The sequence below is a fragment of the Neodiprion virginianus genome, chromosome 2 (genome assembly GCF_021901495.1).
Source record: "Neodiprion virginianus isolate iyNeoVirg1 chromosome 2, iyNeoVirg1.1, whole genome shotgun sequence".
Lineage (NCBI taxonomy): Eukaryota > Metazoa > Arthropoda > Insecta > Hymenoptera > Diprionidae > Neodiprion > Neodiprion virginianus.
Window position 1 is genome coordinate 2,554,941 of NC_060878.1, and position 24,849 is coordinate 2,579,789.

General features: G+C 36.5%; 1 protein-coding gene across 5 annotated transcripts in view; it reads left to right on the forward strand.

The window, feature by feature from the left end:
• Nucleotides 1-22,499, forward strand: part of LOC124298482 (probable cytochrome P450 4aa1) — a 28,455-nt gene extending 5,956 nt beyond the window's left edge. The window contains exons 8-9 of one of the 5 annotated variants that reach the window (XR_006906819.1): nt 19,434-19,507; nt 22,072-22,499. The gene's annotated coding sequence lies outside the window, so the exon portion shown is untranslated. Of the gene's footprint in view, nt 1-4,507; nt 4,875-6,508; nt 6,642-10,604; nt 11,612-19,433; nt 19,702-22,071 lie in introns of those variants that run through there. The other 4 variants (XM_046750548.1, XM_046750547.1, XM_046750549.1 and 1 more) reach the window with 4 other exon arrangements.
• The last annotated feature ends 2,350 nt before the right edge of the window (nt 22,500-24,849 follow it).

Here is a 24,849-nt window from a genome sequence, read left to right on the forward strand (position 1 = left end):
ATAATATTTGTAAGAAAGAAAGAAAAAAGAAAAAAAAAAGAAAAGAGACCCGGTCATTTGTTATAACATACATATATGTATGTATCTACGGAAAGGAAACGCAAGCGCGAGGAAGAATTATTGAAAAATTCGTTATCTCTTATTTTTAAAACGTCGTCGTTTAAACAACGGCCAAAAGTCTTCTTAAACTTGCACAATCGGTCGTATGATATATTAATATATATATACAGCTGCCCCGCTACGGTACAAGGTTTTAATGCGTTTGTTGTACACATTCGTTTTGTTTAATGTTTTTGATAAACGATTGTCGAGGCGTACAATTTCGTCATATGTACCCACATAATTATTTTATAGCGCATAAAACTACGTCAGTTTTTCTTTTACGACCGACATAATATATTAATTGACGTTGATATACTTTGTACGTTGAAGTACGTACAATGTGTACGTAAATAGGTACGTGTATAATAATCGCTTGTTTTTCAACTCTCATCGAATCTGTTACATCATACTTGTAAATTTATTCTAAAGTCGTTAAATTTTTCAATCACGTGCACACATTTTTTTTATTAAATCTATACATGTATGTATACAATGGATTTGAAATAGAAATATGTTATACAGCATCTTCTCTGCATATGAATGAGGTTGCGTTTGAAAAACATTTTTTTCTCTTCTTTAGTACCCGTCGAAAAGTTAGTTTTTTTAATCTCGGACAAAGCCTCGTGAAAGCGGAACTCGGTGGCAAAATTCTAAAAGGTGACCAATCCGTTTTTCAATTTCCCAAACACTCTAACCGAAATATCTCGAAAACCATACAAGTTGGAAAGCTGTTTTTGGTTTCATTTTGTAGATTATCAAATTTTCTGTAAAAAAAAAAGGTCGAGACTACTTTACACTTAAATATTCATCTCGTATTCGATACAAACGTTTCAATTTGGGTGCATCGAGTAATCGAACGAAGATGCTTGTCGCCTTGTAAATTTTTATCTCACCCGTCTTCTAAGCTGATAAAAATAACGTCACGCAGTAGTCACGATCTGTTTCAAAGAACATTTGCCTATCTGCAAAGTGAAACCAAGAACAGTTTCCGAACTTGTACAGTTATCGCAATGTTTCGTTTAAAGTGTTCGAAAAATTCAAACCTAATGCGTCACCTTTTAAAATTTTGCCTACCGAGTTCCGCTTTCACGAGCCTTCGTCCGAGGCTAAAAAAAACTAACTTCTCAAAGCGTACGTAAGACAATAAAAAAAAAAGTTTAAAAAAAAACCGACCCAACACAAGTACACATTGTATATACGTATAATTAAAGAAACGCTGCGGCTGCAGCAAATTTGGCGAGTATAACGAGTAGTCGAAAATTATTTTCATGCGATCGTCGATCGGGTGGACAATTTTTTTTTTTTTTTCAATTCTTTTTTTTTTTTTATTTTTTCCTTCGCTCCCCCTCTCTTCGATACCGAAATCGAATATTGAGGGAAGGTTTTAGCGACGTCAACGTTACCGGCTATCGCGTCTCTCGGCATTCCGTTTATACCGACGGCTTGTAACGTCGAGATCACCGAGCGTTTCGACAACGCGTAGTGGCGACTCTGAGGACTCTGCTCGGAAACTCTCTCACACGATCCCCGGCATCAACTCTCAGCTCAGCTCGGCTCAGAATCAATTTCTCGCTCAATAAATAGCGACGCTACTTTTCGCTCGTTGTACAAACAGATTATGACGATATTCATAAGTCCGGATGATGATACATATTTTCGGTATTAATCGAGTATTCCGCGTTTGTTGTTTTCACACAATCAACTTACGACATCTCGCGTTCTCATCCAAAATCTATCCGATACACATTTTTCCATCTAATTGATACAACAGTTTTTCACCGCTCGTAAATATACGACGCTTCGGGCTTGCGCGGAGATAATGATAAAAAATTCTTCGTTTCGTTATCGTGTACCTTGAATCGTGAGACGCATCGTCACGGATCAGATTAGAAATATTCAATAACGATTTTCAAATCGTATGTATAAACTCTTGATCGATTGAAACATCTTTTCTTTCGATGATCGCTGTTGATTTTTATTTTTTTTTTTTTGGAATTTTTTTTCCATCGTTGTTAATATTTTTTTCCTCTCCTTTTTCGGAAAATTCTTTACCGCGATGAGGTTTTTTTTTTTTTTTTTACTAATTTTCCTTTCGCATTCATCTCTTCTTCAACTTTCCTCAATGTTTTAATATCAACGAAAAGTCACGTGTGATACTTGCGCCGTGTGGAGTTGATTGAGAAAAAAGAACACATCGTCGGAGGGCAAACGAATGAGAATCGACGAGCAAAAAATGTTACGATTATTACCTGGATAAGAATGAAAAGAAAAAAAAGGAAAGGAAGAGGAAGACGAAGAAGGGGATTGAGAATAAAGAAATTAAAAATAAAAAAATAAAAAAAAGAAAAAAAAGGAGTAAAACATATCGTAACTGTCTGATTGTAATTAAAGCGTCGCGTCGAGTTATTTTCATCGTTCATTGTCAGTCACATGATCGGCTCGAGCTGAAGAAGCAGCACACACCGTGTGCGAGAAAATATTTGCACCGCGTTGTTATACTTATTGTTAGGTATAACGATCCGTGAATGGTGCGGTATATTATGTATTATTGTACTTGAGGATATAAAAAAATAAAGGTAAAAAAAAAAAAAAAAAAAAGAAATCGAAGAAACGAACGATGATTAAAAAAAAAAAAAAAAAAACCAATGCGTATCACGCGATCACTTCGTGATCGGTTCCGTATAAAGACGGTTATATTTTCTTTTACCGCCTCTTTATTCACTCTCTCAGGTATATTGTAACAACTATAAGCAGAAGTGCCTCCTTTCCCACTATCGTATCGTATCGTTATACGCGTCGCGATATCAACTGGCACGATGAAATATGTGCCGTAGAAATTTATTCGTATATACCATCCACGCGCTATATTTATGCATAAATATTTGAGTGCGGAAATGAAAAGAAAAAAAAAAAAAAAAAAAATGGAAGGATTTTCTCGGAAACAGGTTCAAAAGTTTCTTTTAGGTATAAAAATAAGACTGTTGAAATGTTAGATTGTAATGTTGACATTAAGAGGTTGCGTATGACAGTTTTCTATTTACCATTAGGAATAACGCGGGAGAAAATGGTTTTTGAACATTTTTATTTTTGTAACTAAGCAACGATGCGTCGTACGGAAAATTTACAGACATATTTTCGTAGAGAATCGAACGCTCTAGAAAAAAGGTCCCTGATCATTTTATGATAAGTCTAGTATTTCAAAAGTTATTCAGAATAAAATATTAAGATCCTTAAATAGATTTTAACCTCAATTAACTTTTGAAAGCGTAGATTTATCATGATATGATAAGATACCTTTTTTCGAGATCGTTCAATTTCCTAGAAAAATATGTCTGTGAATTCTCCGTACGACGTATCGTTGGCTAGTTGTACAGATCATAAAGAGAAGAAACTATTATTTCCCGTGTTATTCTTATGGAAAATAGAAAAGTGCGATCCGAAATCTCTCAATATTGATATTGAGAGCTCAAATTTTAGCAGGCGTAATTTTATATATAAATGAAACTTTTGAACCTGTTTCCAATCAAAAAAAAAAAAAATAAAAAAACAAAAAAGTTTCTCATATACCGGGACAGTCTCTTGAAACTGGAAAATCAACCGCGCATGCGCGAGTTTTATCGGCTCTTCGTGCAGGCTTGCCATCCCGAGTTTTCAGCTGTCAAACTGTTTCTGCCCGCGATGTAGTTGATACGAATTTTCGAGGTTAGAATCGCAAATAATCGAGGCAGCGGCTCGGAAAGGTTTCGGAAGCATTTGTCATTGGGTCGAAAAGTCGATTCTTCAAAGAACGGTCGGAATTTAACGCTTAATGCTTAGGTTGGCTCACCTGCATCGCGGACAAGAACATCGCTGCGGGAAGATTTGGCCGACCAATGAGATTGAATTATTCGGCGCACGCGCGGTTGATTTTCAACTTTCAAGAGATTGTCACGGTGTATGTGTATATGTTAACGCGTGTGCGCGTGTTTGCATACGAGGTAGAGTTTAGTGAGAAGCAGGTCGCCGATGAGCCGTGTCGGCTAACAGATTTGACAGCAGTTGTGCACTCCATTTAGCCCCAATTGACATCTCCTGCACTACCCATATACTTGATGTTTATCGTTCTAATTTTAAACCCGCCAATTATTTGACTTTATTAGGTACATACCTACAATACGTTACACTTGACGTACAACACTTGTAGGGTCTATGTGTCCGGAGATTGACTTTAGTATATACAATGTGTACGTACCTATACTACACATTGTATACTTACACGCGTATCTCGCCTAGTTATTATGGCGATTAATCGTGACTCGTTAGTAGCTTCTTAATTGCTTCTCTCCTTTTAAATTTTTTTCTTTTTTTTTGTAAATCGTTTTACATCGGACATTTTTTTTTTTTCCATCTCCTGACCGTGTATTAGAAATATTTCCTGACCCCTCGGCGATGTCGTTCTCCAAACGACAGTTCCGAATCGAGGGATGCTGGGAAGGGGAGCTGAGGGAGAAAAAACGAGGCGCCACCGAGACTCGTGACGCCGGGTATCGTCGATTGACGTCATCATCCTCGACGAGGGGATGCTGCCGCTCTTGATACCGAGGTTAAGTCTCCAGGAATCCAGGATACCGTTCTCCTCAAGGACACGCAGCTCCTTCGATCCGGGAATTCAAGAGCTGACCTAGGTCGCGTTCCAAATATCTTCTCCTCTCGTCTCCTCTCGCCTCCTCGTTTTTATTGCACCGAGTGAAATTTACGACCGTGTTTGTCATTTTCGTCCTCTTCCATGATATAAAAAAAAAAAAAACGAAGTACCTATAAGGTGGAAAATGAAAATGAGTTTTGCAGTTGCGAGCTAAAAAAATCTTGACATATTTTTTTTTTTTGTTCTATTTACCAGGTAACTTTTGCGATGATTCTTCGTGTCGATAAAACGTAATAAACTGATGATGACGTCTTGTGTAATTGTGAAAGAGAGAGAAAAAAAAAAAACGATTTCAGCAAAGCAAACCAAAGCGATTTAATATTGCAATGATATTTGAACGGTTATTATAACGATGGAAAACCATTTTATTACAATTTTCTACAGAGAAATTGTAATAAAAAAAAAAAAAAAAAACGTTACTTATCTCATTGACAATGAGGTTAGTTGGGAAGGGTGGCTTGAAGTCTATTTTTTAATAAAAATGTTTTCGAATGAAAAACAAAACAAAAAATTGGGGCCAATCCGCTTATTAATTTTGTATTCGTTTCCTGTATTTGGATAAAGACTTGAGGATTTAACGTAAAATTATTCATTGTCAGTTTCGTATAATTTATACGACAAAATGATCAAATCCGCTGCGACGTAACTCGCGGTGTGTATATTATACCTAATTACGTATGTCTACGCACATATGTATGTTCGTACGTACGATCATGATCCATATAATAACGTAGATCTGCATCGCGACAAGTATACGTGTGTATATATGTGTATATGGTGCATTCCACGTCAAATTAACAGCCCACGTACCTAATCCTCTTCGATTTTAACCATCTTTTAGTATGATGTTCGTACCAGGGCAAAAAGATTTCGAAATTTCATTCAAATTTTCTCAGTCACTGGTGAAATTGGAAATAAATCGAGTAATCCATTCTGAGAATGGCATTTTTTGAAGATTTGAAAATTTGACCTCAGATTCCGTGATTTTAAATGTGATTTTCAAGCGCCGCAAGATAATGGGATCTCAGTCTTTTTCTGTTTTTTTAATTCCCCGATCTAAATAGATCACGGAATCATGAAAATAATGTGATTCTGAAATCTATTTAGATCAAGGCGCATATAAGAAAGCAAAAAAAAAAAAAAATTTCGACACTGTGAAACTAAAGATTTGCGAAAAAAATAGTCAATACTGAGATCCCATTATCGTGTGTTGCTAAAAAATCAAATTTTGAATCACCGAATTAGTGTGAATTTTTCAAGAGTTTTCAAAATTGCGTTATCGTAATTAGTTTTGCGATTTTGAATAAATTTCACCAGTGACTGAAGAAAATCTGAAAAAATTCCCAAAATGATACCATTTTGTATCGGTAAGAACGTCGTACTAAGAAATGATCAGAATCGAAGGGGGGTGAGGTACATGGACTGCTAATTTGACGTGGAATGCCCCATATGTACATATAATACATCCAATAATGATTTTCTCCTTGATATCCAATCGCGTCTATAACGCAGATGGGATTGCGCAGTGGGAAAAATAATGGGTATCGTCACCGTCATGCACGCGCCGTCGTCGCCGTCGTCGATCCTCGTCACGATCAAGATAAGTGACAAATACTCGATCCTTAACTGCCTCAATCGAGGATAGGCGGTCCTACGGGTTTGTTTTTATCGTACGCTTCCCTCCTGAACCATATTTAATACCGTATCTGTATTTTCTTACAGTACGTACACACATCGGACCATTGGTTGCGCTTCTTATATACGGTATGGAACTTATGCCTTCTCTCAAATCCTGTATCTGCGAGAGGTTAGTCACTCACGAAATCATTTGAAATCCACTGAAATCTTTTGTAATCTTTGAAATCTCTTAACATCTTCTGAAATCCTTTGGAATCTCTGGAACTTTCCTTTGAAAAAATCCTTTGAAATCCCATAAAGTCTCTTGTAATATTTTGAAATCGTTTGTAATCTCTGGAAATCATTTGAAATCTTTTGAAACCCCATAAAGTATCTTGTAATCTTTTGAAATCCTTTGAAATCCTTTGAAATCCCACAAAGTATCTTGTAATCTCTTGAAATCGTTTGTAATCTTTGGAAATCATTTGAAATCTTTTGAAACCCCATAAAGTATCTTGTAATCTTTTGAAATCGTTTGTAATCTTTAGAAATCATTTGAAATCTTTTGAAATCCTTTGAAATCCCGCAAAGTCTCTTGTAATCTTTTGAAATCACTTTCAATTCCTGAAACGTTTGGAAATCATTTGAAATTCTTTGAAGTCCCATAAAGTCTTTTGTAATCATTTGAAATGATTTGAAGTTCCTGAAATCTTTTGAAATCTTTCAAAATCCTTCGAAATCTCTTGAAATCATTTGAAATACTTTGAAATCTCATACTTTCGTGTAATCTTTTGAAATCCTCTGAAGTTAAAATCTTTTTAATTCCTTGTAATCTTGAAATCAGGTGTACATTGAATCGACGAGCGATTAACCCCTCGCGTGTATGTGGTCGTGAGTAGGTATAAGAAAAAACCGTTTGACAAATGTCGTTGATTAAACTTGAAGGAATGGCGAGTATCCGCCGGATCATTTTAAGCATTCAGAGTTTTAAGTCATCACTGGAAGGTTGGTTGGGAATTGAACCTCGAGGTTGTTGTATTACGTTACATCTATTAAGGATGTGTGGAACCGACAGTTGGGTCAAGATCGCTGTGAAACAATATATAGTTCAAAATGTTTCACCGAAGCTAATCTACAGTTACATCAAAAACCATACAAAGTCGCTGAATTAATGATCCGAGGAAAATACTTGGAACACTCAGTTATTGGATATCATCTAAGGACTTGCTTCTTAACCAAGTTCTCGACTCTTTTACATGTTTCGATCAACGCTGAACGTTGGACTTTTCGAACCTTTGCTAATTGTAAGACCGTTTCTTGCTTCGACAAATTTTCGACCCGACTGTACGTCCCGTATAACCACAACGCGAGGTGGAACTTGACCATGGATGCTGGTCAGTAATGTACGTTTCATTTGTTACACCGGACTGTGTAACCCTCACCGTTTCTCCTTATAACGTCGTTGTTTAACGTTAGAGATTGACATTGAACGGCAGCAACCGCAGCATCAACTCGACGATAATATAACAATCAACTCTTATGTGTATATACGGAACGATTATGATATTACGGAACCCAGTCTACGCTTCCCGCGGCTTATCAATGGAGAGCTATTACACGTAAAAGAGCATAATGCCGCAGCTCCGAAGCTGCGAGGCTTACACTTGACGATTTGTATCCATCCTCGACACTTTAGAGATTTTCGGATTCGACGAAACTTCTCCAAATGTGGCCTGTTATCAATTACACATGCCATTCATACGATATGTCGCAATTGCAGGGAATATTAGTTATCGATTTCGAATCTCGTCACGTTCATATCACTTACGGATGTCTTTCTTACGGGGGTCGTTTAGTGCGAAGGCTTTTTATTTAAAGGTTTTTTGGACATTTTATTTTTTTTTCAAGCAAAACCATTGAAACAGAATCCGTCATAATTTTCACATTATATTCATCGACGTTTAAACAAACTTTGTGAATTTTTTGAGTTATCCTAGTTCACGCGATATGTACAGGCACGTAATAAAGAGCTGTTAAAATTCGAGCAGAATCAGTCTATTGCTTTCAGATATTATGTCTACGCTTTTTGTTTTACATACGTTCCTATCGGGCGTTATACGTTGGGTTGTATTCAATATTTCGTCTCCAAAAAATTCGCAAATTTTGCTTAAATGTCGATAAATATAACGTGAAAGTTGTGAGAAATTTGATTTCAACGTTTTGTCTTAAAAAAAAAATACCTAAAAAATCTTTAAGAAAATCTTTAAGCCTTCACCCTAGGCGCCCTCCTTATACTACTGATGTAACGTCGCCGAGATGGATCTACGTCTATAACAAAACAAGGCTCGCGAATGCCTTGTAAGTTTGACGAAAGCGAGTCTCGTTAGGATTAATTTTCCCAGAACGCTGATCATCGTCGTCATTAGACTTGATCAGTCCGCTCAATTTGATATAATATTAATAATATCGTCTCCCTCGGGATGGGATCTGTAGCGTTTATATAACGATGGTATAATTTCTTAAACTATGCTTTATTATTATACATATATACATATATATGGTCGTCATGGATCAATTAATAAATTTTTCTACGCGTTATTGCAATCCAGAAGAGCGACTTATAATTTTGCCAACGTATAATGAAGCCGACAAACATTTCAGTTACACGTATCCGTAACGTCAGTTAGTAAATAATTGAGGACTGGATTGTTTTTGACGAAGATGACGACGAGGTACATGCATACATACGTATGCAACTATTTCCCCTTTCGAAATTATTCACATTGTTGTTATGATTGTTGTACGTCGCATTTAAGCTTGACACTGTAATGCTTATCATCCGGTGTATAAGGTATCAAGTGTTACAATAACACATTGATTATCATTGGAGGATAAAAATACATATTGAGAGACGAAAGCGATTCCGAGAAATTTCGGAACGAAGATAAATTGTATTCTCAATTTCGTACTCTGGATTTATTTATTGTCATCGCTGTATAAGGGACTAATTATAGATTCGACGATGATTAAAAGGGAAATTTGTGACGCGTGACAAATCCATAATTTTTTGTCACTATAAATATTTTACACTGTCAGAGACAAGTGTCTTTTTCTAGTTTCGTCTACCTACCCCTTACGTGTCTACCTATTCTTCCATCATCCTCACGTCGTTAGTCAATATGAAATAACTACTGGTAATAAAAATTTAACGTTTTCTCGTCCAGTTTATTACTTGCGTCGAGTTGATTTCACCCACGACACTTATTGTCCGTTAAGTCATACATTTATGGCACGTGTGTATAGGCAATAAACATTCAACAACGGCTGCTTCGAGAAACGAGTCTGTAACGAACCGATCGACTCGCTGCTACTTCATACGCACTTCTCTCTGTACGTTTCTAATGTATTTATAAACCATGGTAGCGATCATTCGAGAAAACTATGGAAGACATTGATCCTGATTATTTGCCCAACACTCGAAAAAATAGGGACTTGAAATACTAGAATACAAGGAGAAAGGGAATTAGTCGTTTACGAGTCTCTTCTTCATTGTCAGCAATTTGTCTCCATTTAAAATTTTTGATTTTAGAGTTCAGATTCATAATCAGTGACCCCAAAAACCTGGTAACGTAAAGTTTTATCAAAATCAAGTAACTTTTTTGAATTTACGACCGCCATATTGGATCAGCCATTTTGAATTTTCGAATTTCGAATTCAGATTCGTAATCAGCGACCCCAAAAGCCCACTAATGCAAAACATCAAGTGAATCGCATGTAGGAAAAAACGTACGCATGAAAGGGTTGGGGATTGAGTTTTAGTCGTACCGTCATGGCGGTCGAAAGCTATAATACAGTGTCAACAAAAAATGGCATATTGGTATATGACGCGTGCATTTTCATACCACACAATGATTCGGGGCGTTGTTTTCATTTAACTTTCTTTTTTTCGCACACCATTCTCGTGGCTACGGTTTCGACCGACTTTTGCGAGACTTTATTCGCCTACAAATACCAGCAACGTCACGTACATACACGCATCTTGAATATGTCATGTATAACACGAACCGTGACGTCACGAATACGTCTATTTCACGTTGGCAAAAAACTCCCCCTCTTATGGACAAAATCGATGTGTAACCGCGATCTGGGCAAGATCAGAAAAGGAGACGCGGTCGACTGATTACGTTGGCGTGTTTTCAAGGTTATGGCAAGGTGCCGAGGGTTTCGGAGACTCGGGGGATGAAACGAGGGCGTGGAGTTGAGGGAGCAGAGAGAGGGGCTGCACTTCTTACTCGCGAAATGAGCACCCGAGGGACGAAGAAGAAGAAGACGAAGAAGAAGAAGACGGACGGGACGGCGTCTTTTCCTTGGAGCGTACTGGAGGGAAGACTTGTGTAGGAACGGTAGGACCCAAGCATTCGGAAAAAGATAAAAACCGAGGTCGGATTCTTGTTTGCTACTCTCGGTGGTGTCTCACTTGGGGTAGGGTGAGGAGATATGACGTCACTTTATTCCGACCAATCCCAACTCGAGGATGTAGTTCCGAGCCACAGACTATCGGCGCCACTCCCGGGACACGGGGGAATCTATTTATACATTTAACTCTCGCTTCGCTATGCGTGTGTCCATATGATATATATATATACACAGTGCATTCATATCTCTCTCTCTCTCTCTCTCTCTCTCTCTCTCTCTCTCTGTATGGGTAACGTACACCTATACGTGGATGATCTCGTGTATCTTCGTAATGACGTCGTAAATTTATGAAACCAAGCCAAACCGCAAAGGAGGTGGAAATAAACATTCCTGCGTCTAACAACGTTCTTCGTCTTTCATCCCCTGAATATTGTTTTGTTTTTTTTATCACTATTGATCACGATGCAAGGAAACAAGGTGAAACGATCGGAACAGATATCCAAGGTGACGTCGTGTAGGATTGATACTTTGTCCTGGTAGTGTTTGGATTACTATTTACGCAACGTTTTATCCCACAAAAAAATTTGCAATTTTCAGCAAACAGAATACACCGAAATGAATGTAGTAACCTCAAGTAAACTATTTGCGTGATTTCTGTGACGTCGTCATGTTGGATATGCGCAGACTGATGAAAAATTGGAAGTGTTTCATCGGTCGAATGTGATGCACCTCTACTTCGATTTGCTTATCATTTGTTCTTACGATTATTAATGTTCGGACTACGGTACCTACCCAGGTATACTAGAAATTATTGCCCTCGGGGTTGATTTGTACGAAACCGACGGTTCGACGTTGCGTTTCAAGTGCTTTTAGTGGCTGTTATGTCTCGAGTGTAGCCATGATGTACAACGTACCCTGACGCAAAACAGATGGTGGGGTTCACAATTTCGGGGAAACGTTTCACCATCGGTTTGGTTTTTATTCTTTGAGAGTTTTACACAGATAAAATAATTTCGTCTTCAATGGAAGAGATGATGGGTACCTATTATGAGAAACTTGACGACATGCGAGTGTTGTATCTATAAGTTAGGGTCGAATGCATTCATCTTCCAAATTTTGCATATTCTGTCCTACCAACGTACCATTATTTTTGAGAATCGTGATTAAATCCTTGAATCGCCAAGCGAATAGATTGGATATTCCGTCAAACCTGATCGAAGACAAGCTTTTGCATTAAGAATTAGCTATAAGAGATCGATGGAGTTTAAGCATTTGGGTTAAACGAATCAGGTCGTTAGCAGATTTGTATCATTCGAAATGCCTTCGCTGGAAAGTTGCTTTAACTCTAAAGTGTCAGGTTCGAACAGTTTCTTGTCACGCATTCGGGCTTGATTTCTCGTCCGAATTTCACCTAAATCAACTAGGTTAAATATTTTGCTAATTCGACATTGAAAGTGCGATGGGAAGCTTGAGAATGATATTGAAATAAATTTCAATAAATCGTCGTACAGCACCGATAGATAAATTTTCTTTTCAATTAATTATGGCCATTCGTCATATCTTCGAATCCAATAAATAAGTGATTATAAGATCCGAAAAATGTCCTGCGGCAAATACCTTAAACTTGATACTCCAACCTGCCGATATGTCATCCGAATCGATCGACAAATTCATTCAAAGAATTTCAGAAGCTTGTGGCAAAAGATCTTCATCTACGTCTAAATCCATTTGTTAATAGGTAATGGAAGTTTAATTTATAACGTTGAAACGAATGAAAACTCTCACATTATATATAAATATACAGATAAACGTGTCCTCGCGTGTATTAAAAAAAAAAAATAAAAAACAATTTACCTCACATAAATATATCACATAAAAGAGTGGGAAATAGGAATTCGAATTCATAGCTCCGAGGCTTTTTTTTTACGACCATTGCTCGTACCTTACAGTATTCGATTTTTCGTCTCCAACTGCAGGCCGTAAATGCCGAAGACTACGGACGGCATGGAGTATATAAATTGAATTGTCCAAGCAATAGTGAAACTCCCGAAATGGTGCGTCATGTGTAAGTTAGCATGGTACTACGAAAAGCACAAAGTTGTCCAGAGTTTAACGCATTTAACAGCGGTGGTCATTAGGCTAAAAATAATCCAACACTACTCGATCGAATCGATAAAGAATTAATCGATCACATCCTTTTTTTCTTTTTAAAACTGTGCATTTGAAATCAAAAAAATTTCATAAATTTTCCCAATCCCTAGTCCGAATAGCGGAAAAGTTTTCCGACAATACGACAATTTCATTAAAAATATATTTCAATTTCATGTAAAAATATTCATCCGTCTTTCACCAATAACATCAAATAGGTGTGTACACGGTAATTGAGAAGATGATAATAATCGATACTTTAATAACGCATATCGATACTTGTACTTCTTAGTTCACGTGAGTGTGAAAAAAAAAACAAAAACAAAAACCTATCGTGTTTGAAAAATAATCGATTATACTCGATTGATCGGCATTGCCGGGGTGGGGGAGGGGAGAATAATCGATTATTCTTGGTCATTCTCGAGTCGCAAACCTATGTATATATGTAATAGGTTTGGGACACAAGTTGGTCGAAGACCATGCACGACTGCACGTGACGTATAAAACGTTGTGTAATCAATATTTACAAACACAAGCTTGCCTGATCCGCATGGCATATAGTGTGCATTATACCTACCGTCGGGGAGAGAGAGAGAGAAAGAGAGAGAGAGAGAGAGAGAGAGATATTGCCCTCGGCAAGAGTCGCCGAAGTCAGCGCTCCGAACACGCGATCCTATCGCAAAACTCCCCCCCCCCCCAATCCCTACCCACCATCCCTCCCTCTCCTTCTTTTCTTCCCCTTCTCCGCATCTCTTATCTCTCTCTCTCTGTCTCTGTCTCTGTCTATCCATTTGCACGCGCGTACCGACGGTGGAAGTCAGAGAGAGAGAGAGAGAGAGAGAGAGAGAGAGAGAGAGAGAGAAGCACACGACTCTTGGACTACGGCGAAAGGCAGTTGCTGCTGCTGCTGCGCACTTCTAAGAATGTCGTATCTACCTACCAACCTCTCCCCTCTAACCACCACTTTTCTCTGGTCGATTCCCCTCGATCTCCCTTCAACTTCTCGCCTTTAACCATTCGACGGTACCTATTTTGAGTTATACAATAACCATACACACCATGCATTTAACCAAGTACACCTACATATGTACGTAGATAGATTCGCCATTTCGTTCGTTCGTTCTCCTTATCGTCGTTTACACAAAAAGATACGGATGTAATTCCTGTTACATTTATAACGAGAGGTATGAAATTTCGTTGATATTTTTAAACTCGTTACAACAGTTGCGTGTAATGTTAAGTTATGAGATTATTGTACAGAGATTCGAGGATTGTTGTGTACGTATTTTTTTACACCATGTAAAAGTTGAGGAAAAGTCGGGGAGTTTTGAATATCGTAAGAGTGGAATTTTTTAATCTTTCGATGAAATGAACCTCGTTCTTGCCGAGTTACATTTTTTTTTTTTTTTTCTTTCTTTCGGAATATCGCTGGCTGTGTTTTTTTTTTGTAAATTTATAGTCAGACAGTAAGTTACTAGAAGCAACTAAGCAACTAGAAAAATTGAGTAAAACAGGTATCGTTGAAAAAAATTGTTTGAATATTGTTGGAATTACGAAAAACGAGGTACGCCTAACCATTTTGCGCTATCGTCGATAATTTTTTGGTTATTGCAGCGCAAAATCAGTTTCCGAGATTTACTCTACTTTTTTTAGTCAAACAAGGCTTTAACGTCAATTTATCGTTGCACGAGCGTTAAATTTTCGCAACAGCTGCAAGAAAATATAGCAACAGCGATCGTAATGAGAAAGAATAGTAACGGATACTAGACTTTCCGGTAACAGCTAGAAAACTAATTTTCATTTTCTACCTAGAACTATATTTTTCGGTCGCGTTAAAAAATGAAAATAGTTAAGGACTGAGCGGCAAACCGTAAATAAAAATTTCTCTCAGTGTGTACGTTAATTACAAACGAATTTAGAATTCCTTGTCGTCCTTGACTCTAGAAATTGAGTCATTGCATTGTCGGTATGTCAGTTACGTATACAGAGTGTAAGACCCGATTGAACCTGATTCTCTACAGGATTTTAAACACGCGGCAAAAATAACGATTTCGATTGCTTCGATTTGGTTTGGTTTCTTACAGCTTGTAAAGCAACGTCTTGGGTATAGCGAGTGACGTTCCGGCGAATGAATTTCACGATCAGTATCGTCGAGTGACGTCATTCCCCGCATTTCTCGCAACGCGTTTCCACGCATACCAATGCCTACCAACCTATACAACATTCGATGTAATATACCTAGATCTATATCTCATTCGTGTACAGAGGTTATACGGTACGTGAGAATATGCTAAATGTTTTTTGGACCAACGCGATTACTCGAGAGAGCGAGAAGAGAGAGAGAGAGAGATCATCTAGGTAGGTGGGACATGGCAAAGACTGCAAATGTGAACTCGCCGTTTCTTCCCATATTATGCATCATCGCACGCGACATACCTAATACACCCACTGAAAGTTAGGTATATGTGTTACGGTGAATCAGTCAATAAAATTTTTTATTAAAATATCCTCTATAAGGAGATCGTCATGTTTTATAACGTTTGAAAGATTTACGTACACTTGTAGCTATTGCTGTATGTGCCACGTCCGTATATGGTATGATAATATCTGTACGGGGCATTTCGGACAATCTTGATGAGGCTGTGAACCTTATAATTGACAATTTTATTCTACTTTTTTTGTTTTAGGGTGTCGCGGGACTTTGTTACATGACGTGGAAAATACACTTTGCAAGATCTTGCGTCTAAAATGGGAAACATTTTTTTTTTTTTTTTTATTACCGAAATCATTGCTAGTTTGAGTATAGATCGTTTTTGTCCTGTTAACTTTTGATGCGAATTTTTTTTGTTTATTTTTTATTTCTTGGTCACGCCCTGAAAAATACTAAAGGAAGAATAAAATAAAAAATAATGGATGCCGTGGTTTCAAACGCTTCTTATACACCAATTAAAATCAATTATTGGGTATACGGAATTGATATAATCACACAATTGTTTCATTGAATGAGTTAAAAATAAATTTTAACAGTTAGTGTAAGTAGAAAAAAAAAAAAAAAAACCAGGTGACTAATATTCAACGATATTTCGTTTGTATTTTCATAATCCGCTTATAATCCACTAACAATAATGATCATTGCACATTACGGACGAATAGAAGCTGTAGATGCGCTGTTCATTTATTTTTTTTTTTCCAAATATATTTCAGAATCTCCCGTAGCTTTGTCCGCCATCTTGAATTTATGGTTTAAGCGAGAAAATAACGGTCTTAGATGAAGAAAAAAAAAAAAAAAACAATTGCCGCTACCGAAGTCGTAGATGAATAAAAATTTTCACAAGTTCGTAGTAAATTAATAACCATTTTTAGTCAAAAGTTGAGAATCGCCGAGTAAAGTTAATCACCAGAAATAAATTCCCTACCACATAAATTCAAAATGTCGTACGAAGCTGATGCGGAATCTGCATCGAAATTCTCTACTTATTCGCCAACGATTGGAAAACGAAAATATATAACACCTTAACGCCTAACCAGTAGCATCGAATTCTAAAAATAGAACGAACCCAAGGTACGAACACGAATTCAATGATAGACTCGTATAACAAGGTTCGGAAAGCACCGCAGGGTCTTTCGCGTTGGCGTTGCCGTTCCGATAGTAACTTCTCCTTGTCATCCGGTTGCACAACTCAAGGGCGTCTGGGTAATTCGCCCCGTGGCTGATTGCCGGCCGTCTCGAGTCACGGATGAACGTTCGGTCGACTTCGACGCGCGAGACTCGATTCCAGCCGTGAATGAGGCTCTGATCGCGAATCGCCTGCACGTGCTTCGGATAAAACCGTGCTGCCTGTGCGAGCTCGAGACTCGTCGAGATCACGAGGTTTCTCTCTCTCTCTCTGTCTCTCTCTCTCTCTCTATCTCTCTGTCAATCCGCAAGACGCTTCGATCCGAGCCGATTCGGGCTAAATCTATACTAACGTAGAAAATGTTTAACATAACGCGAGCATGTTTTAGATCTTTTTCTATTCGTGTTTTCCGTACAAAATGTACCCGTTTCTATGACGGTAGAAAGAGACTGCGAAGGCGCATGCGCGGAGTGCTGAAAGGACTACTTTTGAGTACTAGGAGTTGAAAGTGGGTTTTTTTTTTGTACTACGCGCATGCGCTGTCGCGAACGAACCTGACATTGCGCGATCCTAACCTCAATTTTGTGCTTGGTAAAAAACGCGTGACATACTCTTGTTATGTAAAGAATCGTGCGCTGCAAGGAGGCAACGGTCTTTTTGCCACACGTGTTTTCAATATTTGTCCCACGAGTTAAAAGCGGTCTTTTCAATACTGCTGGCCAGCTTTGCCAACCTTGAAGACGTTTGTTTACAATTAGATGTAGAGAAGTTAGAGATCGTTCAAAGAAAAAAGAAAAGTTGTCTTCTTATTTATGAAATTTTGTCGCTTAGGCTGGAATCTGAAGAAAATCTGAAGGTCTTTGACGAAATATCTAAATATGGTCTGTGAAATCGAAACAACAGACTAAAAATCAATCAATTGTGAGGTCTCTGAGAAGATATGCATGAGTTAGATAGACTCTGTAATTTTAAAACCCATTTATTTGATAAGTTGGTCGTTTTAAATATTAAAATAAACATACATTACATAAGTAAAAGTTCCTAATATCTTTATATCCATTTACAATTCAGATTGGAGAATATATAAATCAGTCTGCGTTATCTCGTCCACTAATTATCATTATATATTACCAGGAAAATTGTCTATATTGTAGAGCGAAAAGATGAAATATGTTACGTATTCCTCTGTTTATTGAGTTTCAGTAGCGTCAAACATCACTGTTGAAAAGGAGAAATATGAAGAATTATTGTCGTGCCATCCGAACAAGAAATGTAAATAATTGTTTCGGCGCCATTTAAAGGAATGTTCGTCCGATAGGGTGGCAACCCTGCTGCGCGCATGCGCTGTTGCGAACAAATTTGACACTACGAAAACCTAACCTCAATTTCGTACCAACTGCATCCTTGTTTGTTATAAACTCGAGAACCAGTCGACCGATTTACATGAAACTTGTTTCAAATTCTTACTCAGATCTGCCCGAGTAAAACAGGCTGTATAAATTGTGCAAAACGGGTCTGATTAGTGTATAATAACTGATGAAGAAGCTTGATGATACTTCTTCTTCCTCCTTTTTTTTTTTTTGTTACATCAAATTCTTAAAAAATCTCACGTACAACGTGTAATTATAAATATATGCATAGATCGCGACAAACAATTGCAAACCTCATATCACGTTAATTGAATGAAAAATTTCATTCAACTTCGACGATGATCCGTGCAGTTTTACTATTACATGTAAATAGTGACGCAGCGAGAAATCCCGACGTTTTTTTTATCTTTCTCTTTACTTTCTACGCTCGCCCAGAGTCTCGAGAAAGGGGAAAACACCTCGTGATGTACAATTTCCGCTTGTAATCTATTCACGCCGTCCGGCTTCGTTTCATATCTGCGATGTTTCTTGCTATCATTCACGCTCTTCTGCCTGACCTTACGTACATATATTTTATACGCACAGATAACCGCCGATTGGCCGTGACACTGACACGCATGCATTTGAAATGATATTCCTCCGGAGATTGATTAGATGTACGTAATACATGATGTTACATGTACGTACTTATTGTAATATTTTGAAAACCGCGTTGACGGATGTGAACAAGAAATAATTGATAATTAATCGGACTGCCGCTTTACGAGCGTTATTTATACGAGATAACGGTTCATGTACGATACATATTATTATTATTATTATTTCACAAATATTTTTACCGCGGAAATCTCACGGTGGAATTATTAAATTGATTCAACGAAAAAAAAAAAAAAAAAAAAAAAACATTTTATTTTTGTGCCCCGGTTTAGTTAATTAGTTTTTTTTATTTCTCATGCATCAAAACGATGGAAAAATATATACACCGACCCTTGGAAGTTTGCTTCTGTAGTCTTGGGTGAAATAATAACGATTTGATAATTTCCCTAGCAAAAGTATACAGAGATTTTGTGCCTGGGATTTGTGTACGTGATTTATTACACGTCAAGTGATATTAAACGGATGAAAATTAATGTTTTTCGAAAAAGTCTGATTCCCGATTGAAGAAAATCTGTCGTTTCAATTATTCAGATGATAAAAAACCGAAACAATATTATTTTTGTACAAAAGTGATTTAAATGTAAATCTGAAGTTTTTTTCAATTGTTATTTACAATAAATGTTTTGAAAGAGTAGGTAATTTTTCTCATAATCCGAAACATCTTTCTGGTTTCTACTAAAAAGCAAACTTCGTTAAAATAAAACTGGTTTTTCTTTTATTCGTTAGTTGGAAGAAATCAAAATTCGTGTTTACACGATACACGTACATGAATTGTTTCGGTAAATAAATTCAATTAATTTCATTCTCCGTCTATAATTTCAGGATGACTTTATTATCGGACAACGCGTCGCACCCTGCTCGACGACTTCCGGTCACATCGATGCACCGCACGTAAGGTAACCCCTCACACCGTTATTACATAACATTACAGATCGCGTGGATAATAATCAACGTAGGGAAGTTCAAGTCTAACGACAATTTTCGCACATCTGCAGGGAATAAAATGATTGAAAAAAAGAATACAAATAAATAAATACAAAAATACATTAGCCAATTATTTATCGTTTGTATTAATACATCGGACGTACGTTCCTTGTTACAAGGAAGAAAGAAACTTGAGAATTTTTGTATTTCCTTTCATCATTTACATCAGTTATTTATTTTCTCCATCTCACTTTATTTTCTTCTTCAAATTTTACACGAACATTACGTATAAACTGTTGGACATAACCATATCGGTTGGTATACGCGTATAACATGTATATATTGTATGTATCGGCATAATCAATCGTCGGTAATAATTATCATAGAATTTTATAACCGAATCACGCCTCAAAGACCTGGACTTGTAACATTACGATTTCTTGTATCTACATTCATATTTATATACATACATGTATGTATAAGTACATGCAAGTATATCGATACGCGATATATCATTATCAAAGCAGGCACCGTAGCAACCAGTTTCCGATCTAGTTTAAACTGGATATTATTTTATACATTGACGCGTGGTAGGTGCTTATACGTTAAACAAATACGCACGTTTTATTTATACATATTCACATATATTTAGGCGTGCGTAGGTGTATATATGACAAACCGATCGCAGTTTAAGAAACATATTGACCTTCGACATTCACCGATTACGATAATAATAATAATAACAATAACAACAACAACAACAGCAATACATTTTCGTCACTCTTGTTAAAATTCCCGCGCGATAAGGAAACGAAACTGGCTACTCGCATGTTTTTAATTCAACGAATCATAGTGTAATAATTAAAAAAAAAAAAAAGAGAAAAAAAGAAAACCAAACTCGTTATTTTTTCTTATACTTATTACATACAAACATATTTTACGTACGTTACGTATAACTAATCGCGTATTCGGCAAATCATATATCGCGTGACTAATGCCAAAAGGGCGTATAATTTTTTTTTTTGTGCCAATCGTTTTGTCAATATATTCTAAGCCTAAAAATGAAAAAAAAATTTTCAAAGCCAAAAGGGCGTATATCTCAAGTTATAAAGCCAAAAGGGCGTATTATTTTTTTGATAATAATTTCTAATTTATTCCTTACTCAATAATATGCAATTTTTATTCAAAATTTTGAAAAATCTTGATTTTTTTTATACGCCCTTTTGGCTTTAGGCCGGCAATTTCCTAAAGCCAAAAGGGCGTATATCTTGAGAAAAAGGCGTATATCTTGAGATACGCCCTTTTGGCGTTAGTACATCGAAAAATTTTTTTTTGCAGATCTTTACGTTTCGAGTGATTTTAAGTCGAATGGCAAAAAAAATTTTTTTTATACGCCCTTTTGGCATGGATCCCTATCTAACTGCTGTAGTACGCCCTTTTGGCATTAGTCACGCGATATTATTGTATATATATCTTAATATATATAAATCTCGTGTCACGATGTTTGTCCTCAATGGACTCCTAAACCACTTAACCGATTACAATAAAATACGCACACCATGTGCAGTTCGATCCAACTTGAGAGATAGGATAGTTTAAATCTCAAATTATAGTCGCAATTATAATATATTGCTAATTATTTGTCTGTTATTATTTGACAGTCACAATTATCTGTTAACTCCGAATGATTCTAACAGATGTCGATACCTTTCGACTGGGTTGAGTAAGTAATCAATAGATGGCGCTGCTATGGTAAATCTACGAACGTGTCATATAAGCTACATTTTAACAGCATAACTAGCAACCCATCCCGGCTTCGCACGGGCATATAATAATATAATAAAAGAAAATACACAATGTTTACAGTGAGTTTCTAGAAAAATAACATTTATATTATTACTTAATATTATTATATGCCCGTGCGAAGCCGGGATGGGCTGCTAGTATATATATATATTGGACTGTATAAAGCGATGCAATAAAAATATTTCGCGTAATTTGTACAGTAATAATTGTCGTGTATCGATGCGTCAGTGTAATAAAAAATTAGAGTTTTTAATTTTCTCACGCCCCGTGCGACATTATCATCATCGTCGTCATCGTCATCATCATTATTATTATTATTATTTTAAATGATTTTTGAAAAATGACGTTTTTTCTCCGTCATTATTCAACAACGTGAATTTACTCGCGACCATCCGATTTCTCGTCCTGTTTCACTATCGTCGTCGCGATTTTTCACAGTCATCGATCGACAGACTGCCACGCAATTTATCGGTAGTTATACGTTATAGACGCCCAGTTATCCAGGTGTAACTACATAGATACGGATAATATGTTCACACATATATATATATATATATATATATAAATATACGTGTAAAAGTATATCCGCCAGTCGGACCTTGATTGCAATATTATTACGAACCGTAGGAATTTTTTTTTTTTACATCTTTTTCTTTTTTTAATTTTTTTTTTCAATTCATTACCTCTACCCGACTCGATACCCGTTCTTATTCAACTCTTTTCTCACCAGTTTTGTGCCACATTGTACGTACGAGTGATTTGCACCGTGCCACAGCGCGATCGCGACGAAAAAGGAGAAGGAATAGAAACGGAGTTGCGAGACAAAAAAAAAGAAAAAAAAAAAAATGGGATCGCAGGTAAAATAAATTAAAAAATATTAAAAATAGGAAAGAGCCTGGAAGAATAAAGCAGCGGTCAACAGTTATATAAAGAATTTATTTTTCCATCTGTGCACGGTTGCTGTAGGCAAAATCTTGAACCTGGAACTAATCCGTTGCTGAACGGCACGTGAACGTTCCTTAGGGTACGTGGTGTACATTATATATCTATGTATATAAACATATTTATATATATATATATATATATGCCTGGGTCCAACGATTCTTAACTGCGCAGTTAAAGTTTTGCCGGTTTATAATATAGACGAAGAATAGGAAGAGGACGGACTGTGACTCTCGAGGCGTGCGTTATTATACCTTTGCAAAATCTTCGTCGTATAGCATCGCTAATGTGTGCGAATAATGTGCGTGTCTGTATACATATATGTATATATACATACGACAAATGTTGTGTACATTTGCATGAGAATAAATAGACGATATATATGTATATATATATATATGTATATAATTGTGCAGACTTATTTTCTCACGTATATGGGTGTAGAGTTTCATGCTTTTCTGCACTTAATGTATGTGGATTTTTACATACGTATACAGAAATGCAAATTTAGACGTGTGTGCGAAACGGATCGACGCCGCCGACAAAGGTGAAATGCCGCTAATGCGCCACCGTCTAGTTTCAATTATTATACATGTGTGTGTGTGTATATATATATATATATATATATATATTACGCGTGTATGCATGTGTGTAACATTAGGTGAAATACGATTCGTCTCTTCTACGTATCTCTCGTTTTGTGTCACATCGTACAAACTATCCACCTCGATACTTGAGACTGATTTTTACACCGGGTGACGTCTCGTAATAACAATTATAAGCATACGTGAAGTATGAAATGAGAAAATAAAAAAAAAATTAGCCAACGCTTTATATTTCCTGTGCATGTAATAATAATTATAATATATGTTACAGGCGTGTGTGAGAAATTATTATTAAACGTACGTGTTAGGTTAGGGTTTCTTTTTAAACTTCTTTTTCTTTTTTTTTTTTCTACCGTCTTACGTACGCTTCGAAAAGTTAGTTTTTTTTAGCCTCGGACGAAGGCTCGTGAAAGCGGAACTCGGTAGGCAAAATTTTAAAAGGTGACGCATTAGGTTTGAATTTTTCGGAACACTTTAAACGAAATATTGCGATAACTGTACAAGTTCGGAAACTGTTCTTGGTTTCACTTTGCAGATAGGCAAATGTTCTTTGAAACAGGTCGTGACTACTGCGTGACGTTATTTTTATCAGCTTAGAAGACGGGTGAGATAAAAATTTACAAGGTAACAAGCATCTTCATTCGTTTACTCGATGCACCCAAATTTAAACGTTCGTATCGAATACGAGATGAACATTTAAGTGTAAAGTAGTCTCGACCTTTTTTTTTTTATAGAAAATTTGATAATATACAAAATGAAACCAAAAACAACTTTCCAACTTGTATGGTTTTCGAGATATTTCGGCTAGAATGTCTGGAAAATTGAAAAACGGATTGGTCGCCTTTTAGAATTTTAGCCACTGAGTTCCGGTTTCACGAGGCTTCGTTCGAGACTAAAAACTAACTTTTCGAAGTGTACGTAAAAAAAAAAAAAATCACCCTGATACGAATAAATAATGTTTGAGAAAAAAATTAATCGAGAACTTATAATGCGGTATTTATACGTGAAGTAGGAAAAGTACCGTAAATATTCCCAACAATTTCTGCAGAGGTTATTAGTTTCTGCATAAAGATAAATTGCTTTTTATGTCGTGTGAATATTTATTACAACTTATCGGGGAGTGGGGATTAAACGAACAATCCGAAGAATAATTTTCATACGTGAAGAAAGGTCGTTGATATATTTACAATGAATATAACAAGTCAGAGACTGGAATAAACAATATAAGTGATTTACTGCAGTGTTTTTTTTTTTTTTATTTTTATTTTTTATTTCTATAAAACATACACACTGCCAAGTTGCTAATGAAAATATGGACTCAAAATGCCGTCATTTGAGTAAATAAATACTTTTTGAACGATATTGAGATGTTTTTTGTAAATGTTTCAGAAATCGAGTTTTTCTTTCTTTTCTTTACTCGAAAATTTACGTTTTTTCTCGCCTTGCGAGAATGACTCTTAAAAAATAAATAGCGGCGATCGATTGGTCAGAAAATTTAACTCCTATTTCAAATATTTCGACTATTATTTAACACGCACTGAGAGAAATTTTTAATTCCGGTCGCCGCTCAGCCCTTAGTTGCTATATTTTCTTGCAACTGTTGCGAAAATTTAACGATCGTGCAACGATAAATTAACGTCAAAGCCTTGTATGACTAAAAAAGTAGAGTAAACCTCGGAAACAGATTTTCCGTTGCAATAACCAAAAAATTATCGACGATAACGCAAAATGTTTACGCGTACCTCGTTTTTCGTAATTCCAACAATATTCAAACAGTTTCTTACCGAATTTTTCTAGTCACTTTAACAAATGAAATTTTTCTCAGTGTGCTTTATATTTCGAGAAAATCGTAAAAATCGAATTGGTTAGAAAAAAAACTCAAGTTCGATGCTTCCGTAATTTTTTTTTTTCCTTACTCGCGCTTCGTTTTCAATCAAACGTAACACGTAACGTGTCGAAAT